The following is a 272-nucleotide window of genomic DNA, read 5'->3' as shown; positions in this document are numbered from 1 at the left end:
CTTCTTGCTTTCCCTCTGCCCCTCCCATGTGCTCCTCCCATGTGCTCCTCCCTGCACCCTCTCCTCTGTGCTGCTGCTGCTGCTGCTCTCACTCCATCCCCCCCAGCCGGCCCTCCTGCTCTCACTGACACCTGCACTTACAATTGGCTACTAAATGTCACCACACAGGAAAACAATCCTTTCCTTGGGGGCAGGGTGGTAAGATCTTTCTTCCTGCCATAAGATCTCATGTATCTGCCTGTCTGTGTCTCTGCTTCTTATTTATTTCATGA

This window comes from Xenopus laevis, chromosome 9_10S, assembly GCF_017654675.1.
Source record: "Xenopus laevis strain J_2021 chromosome 9_10S, Xenopus_laevis_v10.1, whole genome shotgun sequence".
In the NCBI taxonomy this organism is placed as follows: domain Eukaryota; kingdom Metazoa; phylum Chordata; class Amphibia; order Anura; family Pipidae; genus Xenopus; species Xenopus laevis.
This window is presented reverse-complemented; position numbering follows the sequence as displayed.